This window comes from Cannabis sativa, chromosome 5 (assembly GCF_029168945.1).
Source record: "Cannabis sativa cultivar Pink pepper isolate KNU-18-1 chromosome 5, ASM2916894v1, whole genome shotgun sequence".
NCBI classification, from domain to species: domain Eukaryota; kingdom Viridiplantae; phylum Streptophyta; class Magnoliopsida; order Rosales; family Cannabaceae; genus Cannabis; species Cannabis sativa.
The window spans coordinates 69141032-69153859 of record NC_083605.1 but is presented as its reverse complement, the minus strand read 5'-3'; positions in this window follow the sequence as shown (position 1 = coordinate 69153859).

Sequence of the window (12828 nt, the reverse complement as noted above, 5' to 3'; positions counted from 1 at the left end):
AAATACCTTTATGTTATTTTTTTTTAATGTAACTCATATGATGTTCAAAACCTATTAAAATACCTTTAGATTATTTTTTTTTTAATGTAACTCATAACATACTATTCAATTTATTTACAAATTATTTTATAAAACCTATTAAAATAGTTTTATTTGAAAATACATTTATTTTATTTAATCTTGTAATATCTAAATATAAAAATAAAAAATATATATATTTTTTAGTAACTTCTTAAATTGTTTGATACATTAAATTTTATTAAAATTTAAATACTGTTTATTAATGTATTAAAAAATATAAATAGAAAAACTAAAATATTATAAAAAAAAAATATGTATCAGAAAAAATATCATATTTTCAAAAAAAAAAAATGAGGAGAGAACTTTTAATATTATAATTGTCTTTTTTTAATAAATATTCAATATTTATTACATGTGTAAAGAAAAAAGAGTGAAAGAATTTGTTGCACAAGAAAAATAAGAGAACGTGATGTATTGAGAGAGATAAAAAAAAATAATTACTTCAAGAAATGGGACTATGGTATACCGCCTAATAAACAAGATAAAAAATCAACGTTAATCTAAATGCTAATTAGGGTTTTTATTCCTTAAACTTTAACATGTACTAAATCATGTTTATTGAACTTTTTTGGCTGTTAAAATTTTTTCCTGAACTATTGAGATTATTAGATTTAAGGACTTGTGTTTAATTTTATTCAATTTTACTATTTTAATGATTGTCTATGTACTAAACCATGCTCCCTAAACTTTGATATCTACCAAACATGCCCCTCGGACTTTGACATATACTAGATCATGCCCCCTGAACTTTCATTCATGTTAGACTTTTTTTACTAAAATTAGACAAAAGTCCTTAAATCCAACAATCTCAATAGTTCATGAGGCATTTTTAACGACCTTAAAAGTTAAGAAGGCATGATTTGATACATGTCAAAGTTCGGAAGTAAAAATCTTAATTAACCTAATCTAAATAATAAATTATATAACAATATTTTAGTAATAAAATTGAGATTGACGTGACTGCATGTAAATTTTTCTTTTTTTTTAAGTGGTTGAAAAAAAAATCCAAAGCTAAAACCTAATATTGTAGTAATGTACAACAAACTGGCCATAGGGAAGAGAAAAGCTCAATCGTCCATCACACACGACTATCGAAGCTCTAGCTACGACACGAGATACGTTTGACCTCTGACCTAAGCCAACCACATATTTTAGATCCCCGGGCACCACTTGCACAGATCTAGCTGATGACACCCAAGGAAATGGAGGAAAATTCCTAGTCTCTCGCGTTTAGTTGGAAGTAATGAAATGGAATGGAAAAGAAATAAAATAATTTTCATTCAATTCCTTTGTTTTGTTGCATATTAAAGTGTTGGAATGTCATACCAATCGAATGGTCTTTCTACCATTTTGGTGGAATGACAATTCCATTTTGAAATGGAAGGAAAAACCATTTCAATGCATTATGAGAAAAAATTTAATAATTTTTTTATTAATTTTTTTTGTATATTTTAAATTTTATTTTATTTCATTCCTATTCTCATTTCTATGTTTTCATTCCTCCCAACCAAACGACACTTAAAGGTGTATCGAGAGAGAGAGAAGAGAGAAAACCCCTATGCTATCCTGATGAAGAACTTTGCCACATTTTCTTTAAAGTATTGGCTGTTGAGTACATTCGGGCTCAACTTAAAGAATTCGATAATAAGAGTGATCATTATTCAATTATGTATAGTTTTTTTTTTCTTTTTTAATCTTGTCACGAGAAGCTGTTTGTAACGTAAAATGAATTATAATTTATATTGGATTAGTTGTAAACTATAACCATCTGAGATATGTTTATTTATTTAATATATAACATTCACAGAGTTAGCATATTTATTCATTTTTTTAGCGACATTTATTTGTTATTATATGTTTTTATTAGGATAAGATAAAAATTAGAATAATTTCTCAAAAGTTAAGATGCTTCAAATCTTGAAATCCTAACTCAAATAATTTCAACTTACATGATTAGCTATTAAACAAAACCTTACATGATTAGTTTATTAATTCCAAAATGAAAAAGAAAAAAACATAAAAGTGAAGTTGACATATTTAATTAGCAACTTGACAAGTTGGAGAGACTCTCAAAGTAAAGATTATGGAATAGTCCTCCCATATTTAAGAAGGAAAAGATCAATTAAAATAAAACCAAAAGAGCTTATTTGCATTCATGTCTTTTGGAAAGAGCTGTTAAATCAAGCTCTAGTTTAGGTGAAGAAAGTGTAACTGCTCTACTAATAATTGGAAGATGTTTCAGCTTATATTTCTACTAATGTAATTTTAATTATAGATGATAAATGCTAGAATCCACACCTTGTTATTAATGTGAGCATTTCGATCCGTAGTTCAAATTAAAGCCATGAAATAAGTAGTCGGAAAATTAAAAGTCTTCGCAGAATTAGAAGTCTTTGCATAATTTGCCTCTGATCTTGATAAAGTTACTCAGAATCAATTAGCAAGAGGTCAACGATTACGTGAATTACTCAAAAAATCTCAATCGGCCCATCTTTCGATAAAAGAACATATTATCACTATTTATACGGAACGAACGATTATCTTGATTCATTAGAAATCAGTGAGGAAATTTCTGCTTGAGTTACAAAATTATTTGAAAACGAATAAACCTCAATTCCAAAAAATCATATAAAAAATTATTAGTGTCTAATATTTTGAGATAGTGTTTTACAAATAGTAGTAACTTTTTGGAGAAATTTACACAAAATATTATTTTTGGTAAAAAGGAATCGCACTTTTACGTTCAAATATTTTTTTAAATATATATTTTTACAGTGTTTTATAAAAATAATACGAAAACAATAAAAAAAAACTACATGAAAAATAATAGAAAAACATCAAATAATATAAAAATAAAAAAAAAATCAACAACAAAATAATAAGACTACAATAAAAAAAAATAACATAAAAACATAGAAAGACAGTATTTTCTTTAAATAAGATTTTAAAAATTGTAAAAATATTTAAAATTATATATAATTATATTTTTATGATTTTTTTTTTATGTATTTTTAAAATAATTCTATTTTCGTTATATAATAATTATTAAATAAATTTTTTACAATATATTATAGTAGTATACACAAACAAAAGGAATTGCATTTATTATTATGTTTGGTGAGAAAAGATAAAATAAACCTTGAAAGAGTAGCTTTATAGTTTATAGGGCGGATGAATAGATAAATATGGAGAATGCTGATCTCTCAACTATCTTTAAAACTTATCCATTCCATCTACTATTGATTGACACATTAGCTCAAGCTCTATCTTAAATCATCATTTTTAATGCACCTAATTTATGCAAAGCAAATTATTTCTCAAATAATTTATGCAAAGCAAATAGATAAAGTGAACAAAACTAATTAAACTAAATTCATAGTATATTTATATATATTATATATATATATTATATATATATATTATTTTTAGGTCAAAGCTACAATGTGATAGAGTAGTTTCTTTTTTCTTTTTTTTTTGAACCAAAGTTCGAATGTGATAGAGTACTTAATGAGTAGTAAAAGAGGCTTTTCCTTTTTCCAATAAGGTAAGAAGCAAAGTCACAAGCAATCAATGAAGCAAATAGCGATGCTCTAAAAGCTATTATATTAAATTATATGGGACCCTTAAAGAATATCATAATTGGAAATGCTCTAAAAGATGCTTAAAATGTCCACATAATCTCAAAATATATTTTATTTTCTCTTTCATCCCGTATCATTTTTAGCAACCTTTATTTTAAAATATTCTAATCGTAAGCATTTCTAAAAATTATTAAAAAAATATTATAATTTTAATTGTTATTCGCGTTTTCGCCAAGGGATACGTGGAATCCAGGTCAGCATCAAAGGCCCACAAGTGGGTTCCAAAGAAGATAATTTAGGCTAAGCCCAAGTTATATAGGACCTTCCAAGAACGTACCTTGGGTCTGTGATCAGAGGATCTATTGTCGGTGACAGCTCGTATCTAGAAGGAGCTCTACTATCGTGAGTTTGGAAGAGTTAGAGCTCTTGGAAGACAAGTCCAGTTTCTCTTTTTATTCCCGCGCATAAATAAGAAAATAAATACTTCCCAAATCTTGACAGAAGATTGTATCAAGCTAAAAGGAAAAACTTCTTGAACAAAGATTAAACAATTAATTCATGATTAATTGCCACAATTATATGACATAATTTTGACTAATTCAATCATATCTAATTTGCCTAGTCAGCATATCCTCTCATTCGTGGGCTGGACTTCACAAGACAGCCTAAGTTATGTAATTTAGTGTGAATTCCCAACAGAAGGAAAATGGAAACTAAGTGTAATTCTCTAAATACTAAAAATACCCAATGAATCCTTCACATGAAGGGTTGAACTCTCTTACAATATTTGCTTATGCAAACTTGAGAATTTATGCTCACTGTATTCTCAAAGGCTTTTCTAGCTTAAAGTTACATAATAACATCAACTCATGGACTAAGGTTTGTTAGCGCCCCAACCACGTAAAAATTGTTTATGTTGTTCATACTCTTTCTCTTTTAATTATTTATTTATTCAGTTCTAATTATTTATAATTCATTTTCTGAAAATCTTAGTAAATATTTTGGTACTTTTATTGAGAGCTGAAGAAAGCAGTGATACCATCTAGAGATTACGTTCAGTAATCATGGTACTCACTCATAACAAATTTGGTGTTCATTTTAATGATCCTAATGTCAAAGCAGGGGATAAAGAAGATCAGAATGAGGTAACTAGCCATCACAAAGATCAAGTTGGCAAAGATACATACCTAGACGCTCATGTATTTGAAGATGACGAATCAGAAGAGAATAATTTTGATGATGTTGAAGATGATCTACAAGCCAACTCAAAGGATGATCCTCAAGATGCAACGGGGGATGATCGCCAGGACAAGGCCACTAACAATGTTGTTGGAGGAAAAGACAAACCTGATGAGACAGATCCCATGGTTATCATGGCCCAAAAGTTCCAACTAACTAAAAATAGACTATCTCGGCAAGTCAGTTCAATGAGATACTACTCGGAAAGATGACAAGAATAGAGACTGTGATGACAGCCGTGTTGGAAATTATTTTACCAGGATCTTAGATCTACTCACAAGTATGTTTATTAACATCCTAAATATGAACTTTCTAAAACGATAAAATAAACACATATAAAGTTAAGAAAACCTTACATTGATGCATCGGAATAAATGTCTCCTTCCACTCAGATCTCTAACCCTTGATTCCTTTCTGTAGCAGAGTATAATCAAGATCTGAGCCCGAATCTCCTTCTTCTTCAAGCTTTGATCCTTCACAGTCTTCCAATCTATGATTGAGTTACTGCTTGCTGTGTGTGGGCACTTACTCTTTCACTAGGGTCACGAAAAAGATGAAGGGAAAAGAGAGAGAGGTATTTCGGCCAAGGTAGAGAGTGAGGAAGGCTCAGTTTTCTGAAGAGAGAAATTTCTGTCAGAAAGCTAATCTGAAAACTTGTTGTGAGAGTGAGCCATCACTTTCTATTTATAGGCAACTACTAGGTTTAGGTTAGGATTTATTTGGCATTAAAATAATGAAAATATTAATTTGAAAAAGCCTTTTAAGTGGCCGGCCATATGGTGTTAATGGGCCTCACTTAATTTTGCAATTTTATCAAATTTTATCTCTATTTTCTCAAAAATGCCAATTTTCCAATTCTAACCTTTTAAATGCCAAAACTAATTATTTAATAACTAAAATAGATTATTAAATAATATTGTCATTTAATTTAATTATTAATTAGACATATAAAGTCCATTAATAAATAAATAAACCTAGAAAACTCTTTTCCTTACAATTTCACCCCTAATTAGTGAAAATTCATAAAATAATACATAGTCTAACTTTAGAATTATAATTGATCAATCACGAATCAATTAATGAGTCTTACAAGCAGAATGTTCTCAACTAGAATGGGGACCATGGATCTATATGCTGAGCTTCCAATAAGTGAACCAAATTTACCAAGTAAATTCCTACTTATTAATTCTTCGTTGAATCCACTCTTAGAACTTAGAATTGCACTCTCAGACTTATATAGAGCATATTGTATGTTTCACGATACCAATATACTATCTCATTTAACCATTGTTATAATCTTATTGTGATTTAAAGATCCTCTATATAGATGATTTACATCGAGATGGGATTTCTTTACCGTTCTCACCCCTCAATGTATTTTGCCCCTTAAAACACTTAGCTACCTGTAAATGGTGTTTAGTGATCTAATAATTAGTCAGTTAAACAAGAGCTCATCCATTTACTTCTATTTGCTAAGCTCGAAGGGAATCATCACTTAACTTCTATACACCAAGTAGAAGGCTTATAGATTCCATATTTATGTTCAGCACTCCCACTCAATCATACTATCATGTTCCCAAAATATACGTATCACCCTGACCCAAAAGTAGGCTTAACTAATAAATCAAAGAACATGAATAGCACTCCTGAGTTGAGCCCAAGCATATCAGGATTTAGATTCTTTTTAATCTTAAGATCAACTACTGATAGTGACTTGGAAAGATATGTATAACGGTAAGTTTGTAATATCTTAACTTAGTTACAATATCGGTCCAGTCCAATGTATACTCCATACATTCGAAACTAGTATACTTTACTAATGTCCTGGAAAGAACATAACACTTACTCCAAGTGTAAGTACACATCATCGCTGATTATCACATTAGTGTAAATCCAATAACACTGATGAAACAGGGACCAAAACTTTTGATTCATATGATCACAATCACATTCCACTGTGTTGACGATACTGTAATTGTGAATAAACATATGATCTGGATTTAACTGATTTTGTGTGTATGAACATATTAAACATGTTAAACATATTAAACCATTAGCATGTAAAATTCATGCAAACATCAATCACTTCAAATTTCTTATATTGATAACTAATGAGATTGTAAAGAGTTTTATTTAGGGCATAAAACCCAACAAACTCTCACTTGCACTAATATAAAACAAACTGTGCAAATAGGTCAATCTGATGTCTTGATCTTCAGATCAAGTGTAGTATATTTGAATCCACCCAAACTTTTGGAAACTAGTTCATAAATACACTTATGAAACATCCTTTACTATATGCTTTACTCATCAAGGGATACTGAAATCTTTACTGTTTTAAATGTACATCTGAATTAACAGAAGACATATCTCTCATATTTTAAAATATGTAATTGAGATAATACAGTGTAGACTTTTCTTCAGTGATATAACTTTCTGGTATTTTCGAATAGACCAAGTTATAATTCTTCTCTGGTAGAGCTTGAATTATTATACAATAATTCCTCCACCCCCAAAGTAAGCACCATCACATAGAAATCGAAATTAGATGGTGAGATACAAGGATAACTGATACACAGTTCCTTAATATCTGACATATAGATCACTTTCATAAATCTTTCTTGAATATCTTCTAATGTTCCCTATTTGATTACATCTCAGATAGCTCTCTCTCAATAGCAGATGTCTGGTTAAATAATACTTTTAACCTCTGATTGTTTGGAGAGTTACCTAGTTGTGACTTTTGTATTAGTCTGATACTTTAAGTCAAGACTAAGTCATCAACATAGCAGACTAGTATTTTGAAGTGAAAAATACATGCCAGAGATAAAGTAATCAAAATTAAGATACCATCAAATTTTATGAGGATTAAGAATTCTTGGTTCAAGTCATTCGAATGGACTGAACTAGAGTTCTTTATCTTATTCTCATAATTCTGATAAGCTATACCTATCCATGTGAATGGTTAGATTTGCTTTTCAGTAGTGTTCTTAAGTACCTATCACAAGTATCAACCTAATGAAGATGGGTATAGAACTTTAAAATTCTCCCACTCAATTAAGGTAGTGTGAAACTTTAACAAAGAACTTTCAAAGGTATCAAACTTTTACTTACAACAGTAAAATCGAAATGGAACATACAATCAAGATCAAGAATTTATATTGATAATAGCTGACTCATTATATTACTTCTATGTTTAAACAAGATATGTGTTTCATAGGGAATTGTGGAATAGACTCCACCCCTAAGAATATACATATAGGGTACTATGGATAACTTCCACCCCTAAGTATATAGAGATTATGATCCACCCCTAAAGGTTGTAAAGATCATGATTATCTAAGTGTGATAGAGTTTATGTGGAGTTGAATACTATCCAGAGTTCATTAGATATTAAAGATCGTTGAACTGCATAGTTTTCTTAACTTTTCTCCACCCCTATCAGATTATAAGATCCTTTTATTAAACAAATTCTTAATAATTGTATGAGAATTAACAATTATTGATAAACATAGAAATAATTTCTAATGTTTATATAATATAACTCTATAAAGAGTTGTAAATATTATAGAATTTGCATCAATAATAAAAACACTTACACATTCAAACATATAAATATAATGTGGTAATAATTGATGAAGATAAAATAAATGAAGCTCAATCTCATAAATTGCAATAGGGAATTTCGAAAATAAAACTTTATTAAAAATAAAAAAAATGTATTGCAACAATATGAGAGAAACAGGGATAAATATCCCTAACTAAAATTTGAAATCCAAATTGTCTCTAAACTAAAACAATTAATTCAAAAATTGAAGAGCTTCATCTTCATCTGGACGATTTCACCCTTTGGTCCAGCTTTCTGATCCAACTCAATTGAGTTCAAGTAGCTTGGCCTATAAGAAGAAGAAAAAAAATAAACAAAGTTAGTTCAGAATCATAAATCCAATTGGATAATAATTCACTAAAACTCTTAAAGTTTATAAATGAAAATACCTTGTTTCTTTGCAAGAAGTTTAGGACACTGGGGTTTCCAATGACCTTTTTCATTGCAGTGGAAACACTTTCCTTTAAGTGTAGCATCACCAGAAGGAGCAGCCTTTTTCATGGCTTTTGCTCGCTTCTTGGTGTTCTTCCACTTCTTCTTCAATTTGGGCTTTGAAGCAGAGGCAACATTTGCTTCAGGTTTCATCGTCCCATTACCATTACCAGGATTGTGAGGTTTACTCCCTTTCTTCTTGGGTCCTCCAATCAAATTTTCATAAGTTTGAAGGTCATTGACTAATTCATGAAAGTCAATTTCCTTCTTATTCATGACATAATTTGATGTGTATGGTAGAAATGCTGGAGTCAGGCTATTCAAGATAAGACTAACTTGAGTAGCACTTGTCCATTTCAAAGACCATGATCCTAGGCTTCTTGGAAATAACTGGACATGAGGAGAACATGATCACGCACGTTTTGATGAGGTTCCATCCGTGCGTTAATGTACTTCTTAGTCGCGTCAAAGCGTGACTGAAGCGATGCCTTACCGAATAGCTCATTTAACTTCGTCATAACTTCAGCAGCCTTCTCAGTTTTAGAAAACCGAGTTTTGAGGGTGTCAACCATGCTAGAAAGCATAAAGTATAGAGCTTTGTCATTTGCTTTCTGCCAACACTCATACTTTTCTTTCACAGCTTTGGATGCATTATCCCTGTGCACTTCGTGTGACGGCTCGCTTAAAACAAACAAGGCACTTTCTCCTATGAGAGCAATATTAATGTTCTCATTCCATTTATTAAAGTTAGATCCATTCGGCTTATTTTCGAGTAACAACGGTGATAACATGGGATTCATTTTGACAAAACAGGATACTACAAAATAATAGAAATCAACAAATAGAAATTAAATAATGGTTTAACACAAAATCTATTCAGAAATTATAAGCACATAGCAAGTAGGAATGATATGAGAAAATACTTAAAAATTCAATCCTAAATAATTTCCAAGGTTTTCAACAAACTGATATCAGTGTCCCGTTTAGGCGAGAGTCAAAGCTATCATCCATTGAATAGAGTTGTCAGCTCATCTAAAATGTTAAACATTCTAGCAACCTTTTATTCGATCAAGATCATAATCCAGCGTTGTCCCGTTTAGGCGAGAGTCAAGGCTATTCTATCTTATGAGCTTCTACCATTGTTTCGCAATTTGCAAGTCAAATATGGTCGCCACCATTAGGGTGATCTATACCATATAAAACACTTACAAACCACTTATCATGCGAGATTAAACGGTGCGAAATTGCTAATGAACGTTCCTCCATTAGGGAGGATTACTCACTAAAACAAACGCGGTGTAAAACCCACAATGGAGATCGAATATCTTAATAATAATAAAGCTCATTGTTTAAAATGTATTTTCTTTATTATTCTAATAAATAAATCTCATTAAATTCTAAATTAAGAATTAAAATTCAAAAATAAGAATTTAATATAATATTTATAAAATTATACTTAGATGGTGATTGAAATAAAATAAATTATTTCCATCTTAGTAATAATCTTAAATATAAATATTAAGGAAATTTATTTAAGTTGAATTAAATAAATAATTAGCAACTTAAAAATTTCCTTTGAGAATATATTTATTGGGTTCGAAAATTTAAAGTATATAAAAAATATACAATTTTTGAAAAATAATAAAAAATAGAAAAGAAATACTTCAAGCAAAAATATCACCTATCTAGATATTCTTTTGACTAGTTAATTCAATTTCTAATAATATATATATATATATTTTAAATTCATTTATTTTAAATTAATCAATTAAATGAAAAAAATCATTGATTGTAGTTGGTCCAAGAATTAATTAAAATAAATAATTAATTTACAACTCAATCTATTTTTCAAAAATTCGAAAATATTGCATAAATAAAATGCAAATTTCGAAATCGATTAATAAAATAAAGAAAAATATATATATATTGAAAATTATTTAAATTTAAGTTGAAAAATTAAATTTCAACCTAAAAATAATTTTCTATTTAATTAAGTGTCATGAAAAATCAATAAATATTTAAGTATCATGATGAAAATCAACTTAGATATTTAGATTTTTCAACTTAATTAAATGTATTAAATTCAAGAAATAATAATTAAGTGTAGAGAAGGCTTAATTATTAATTTCTATTTAATACTAGGAAAAATATACTTAATAAAATTGTACCAAAATTAATTATTTAAATAATTAATTTCACAAAGTATGATTTTCCTATTTAAATATTAGAAATAATAAGTAGTCTAGAAATTACTATCTAGAAAATATCTTATTTGACTAAGTATCTTTTCAAAATTTGAAAAATATCTAATTTAAGTTATATAGAAAAAATCTAAAAATTAAATAATTTCAAATCTAGATTTAATTAAATATCACAAATTAAGTTGTAACCACTTAATTTGAAGATATCTTTTTAAAGTTAATATTTGAGAAGATATTAACCAAAAAATATCTAAAATATTCCATTTCAAGTTAATATTTGAAAAGATATTAACTTAAAAAATATCTTAAGAATCTTTAATAACTAATGCCTAAGATTCCTCAACTTGATTTAAAATTTAAATCAAATATTCAAATTTAAGTTAGATAAGAAAAATCAGTTGATACAACTAATTTATAACTTAAATAGGAATATTTAATTAAATAAGCTTCAGAAAGAATCTTAGTTAGTTAAAATTCTATATTTAATTAAATACAAGAAAAATACAAATAGTTTATCTAGAAATAATATCTAAACTAAAAGTGTTTTTCTTAAAATTAACTTTAAAATATTAAAATGAAAATAAATTTCATATATTTTAAAAGTTAATTATGTTGCTAATTCAATTTTATTAGGTCAAACTAATATAATTAACCTAGTACAGTTATTCAAATCAGGCAAATGGGCCTTCACAATTGGGGTAGTTCATGTGAGGGGGTGCTGGGTTCAGTATGTCGTACCCACTTCTATGGCTCCCAACTCTCACACGAGGCCCAAAAGAGAGGAATTTAACCTTAAAATGAATAACTGTTATTAATTGAATAGGTCCAATAACTAAATGGACCTAAATAAAATCTATCATGGTGTGACATTTTATTTAGCAACAACCTATATGCATCTATATAATAAAATAAACATATAGGCTCACACAGGCACACTTTGGATGGATCCTATCATGTTGCTAGGTCATACACAGATGAAAGAAGATTGTAAAATTTACCTGTTACAAATTATTAACTTGACCAAGGGAGCCATCAGATTATTAGATCTCGCAAAAAGTAACCATGGCTATTTGCAATCAAGTAATAATAGGTTTTTTAAAACTTACACACAAGCTAAAAACACATATTCCTGCAACAAGGTTAGCTGGATAGTTGGAAGTAGGATTTATTTAATTTTAAATAAATAATTTCGAAAAATAAATAATTAAATAATAAAAAAATATTTTAATTAATTTCGAAAAAAAATAAAATTTAAAAAAATTTAATTAATTTCGAAAATAAAATAAATAAAATAAATTTAAACTTCGAATTTATTAAAAAATAAATATTTAAAATTAAACCTACTATTTTGAAAAATTAGGTTTCAACCAACCTAAATATCATTTCAAAAATAGACTAACTACTTTTAAATATTAAATGTTATTTTAAAAATAAAAAATTAAATAAAAAATAGAAAAGATAAAAGAAATATCTTTTCAGATTTTAAATTTAATTTGAATAAATAAAATAACAAAATTTAAAAGTTAGTAAAATATCTTATATCTATTTAAAATTACATGATTATAAATATCTTATTTAAATTTAAATAAGGTCAAAATATCTAAAAAGATTTGATTTTTAAAAAAAAAAATCTTAAAAGATAAGATATTATTAAAAAAATATCTTAAAAGATAAGATATTTTAAAAT